Source organism: Gossypium hirsutum, chromosome D03 (genome assembly GCF_007990345.1).
Source record: "Gossypium hirsutum isolate 1008001.06 chromosome D03, Gossypium_hirsutum_v2.1, whole genome shotgun sequence".
NCBI classification, from domain to species: Eukaryota; Viridiplantae; Streptophyta; class Magnoliopsida; order Malvales; family Malvaceae; genus Gossypium; species Gossypium hirsutum.
The window spans coordinates 47,749,934-47,751,593 of NC_053439.1; the positions used below are offsets into that span (position 1 = coordinate 47,749,934).

The window sequence follows — 1,660 nt, forward strand, 5'->3', positions numbered from 1 at the left end:
CTTGGCGGATACACAGATCCAACCAAAACACACCAATACGGCACATTGTGCCTAAAACGGTACATAGTACCTGATCAGTATACGACACATAAGTGCCTGAAACGACACACGAGGTGCCTGATACGACACATAAAGTGCCTGAGATACGACACATAAAGTGCTTGGTCGGCAAAGCCGATAAATCCCGTACTCTTCTAAATCCTATGGCATGCCAACTATATCCGACTCAGCCCAACTAGTTAATAGGGTTTCCGAATCACATTTCAATTCAATCACTTTCTCATACTTTCAATTCAAATCATTCCAATTTAATCACCATTTGTTTCAATACATTTTTCTATTTCAAATTCACTTCCCACTTTCAAATCAATATACAATTCAATACCAATACATATTTCACAAATCATACTTCGATTCTAATCAAACCACTTTTCAGTCAGTACTCAATTCGCGTATTCACACTTATTCATAATTTAATTCACTTTTATTCAATTCATATTTTTAATTCATTCAATTAAATATCGACATTCTCCTTATTTTTATTTACTAACATATTAATCAAAATTCAATAATTACTATCAATAAATTCAATATCAATACGTATATATATATTTCATTTGATTCAATCATGATACTCACCTCAATTTTCTTATCATGTATATTAATTTAAATTTTAACAATTAATAATTAAATTCGAATTATGATAATACTAACCGGAATTTCTCTCGAGTCACTCCTTGTCCACTTTCTCCTTTCCTTTCTCGGACAATGACTCGTACACGACATTAGCTAAGTAATTAAACAATTAAAAATCATTAATACACAATTTCATTAAAATATTTCTTTTTATACCTAAACTTTGCCCAAATTCTAATTTAATCCATTATCATTAATAATTTTATTTTCCCAATCTAACTCTATATTCTCTCTTAATTCTTACCATAAACTCAATTTAGCTCTTCAATTTCACCATAAATCCCTAATTTCGGGATTCTCTCAATTTAGTCCCTACTATTCAAAACTTATGTTTTATTTTACAAATCAACCTTTTACTAACTTTTAACTTAAAATTCTATCATTTTAACCTCTAATTCATCAATTAATTCAACATGAACAACATCTAATAATCCACTAACTTCCAAAATTTCCACTTAAATCAAGTAGTATTTTGCTCTAGGATTCCAAAAACTCAAAAATTATAAGAAAAGGACTTAATTTAACTTACCAATTGAGCTTGGAACCTTGAAACCTCAAATTTCCCTTTTTCTTTTTCTTTCTTTCCTTCCTTCCTTCTCTGCCCGTTTTGCTCTCTGTTTCTATTCTCTTTTTCTATTCTTTCTTTGTTATAAACATATAATAATATAATAATATTTTTTTAACACATAAAAATCTCAGATTTTTATACTTATGCCGCCTCAACTTTGACAATTGGCATAATTGCTTATTTGGTCCTTTTAACTTTTCTTTAATCTATAATTAAACTTTTATCTCTATTGCAATTTAATCCTTTTTCATAATTAACCACAATTTAGACAAATTCACTTAATCAAAACCTGATTAACTACACAACTAGCTTCGTAAATATTTATAATAAATATTTACAATCCTAATTTACCGGAATGAAGTCCCGAGAATACATTTTTTTTAAATTCAATCCTTT

The 1,660-nt window shown here is 28.6% G+C and overlaps 1 long non-coding RNA gene across 1 annotated transcript; it reads right to left on the reverse strand.

The window, feature by feature from the left end:
• Positions 1-707: 707 nt before the first annotated feature.
• Positions 708-1,267, reverse strand: LOC121215549 (uncharacterized). The gene is made up of 2 exons (XR_005911472.1): positions 1,226-1,267; positions 708-789 (listed from the first exon to the last, which is right to left on the reverse strand). It is a non-coding gene; the product is annotated as an uncharacterized lncRNA (long non-coding RNA).
• Between the last annotated feature and the right edge of the window lie 393 nt (positions 1,268-1,660).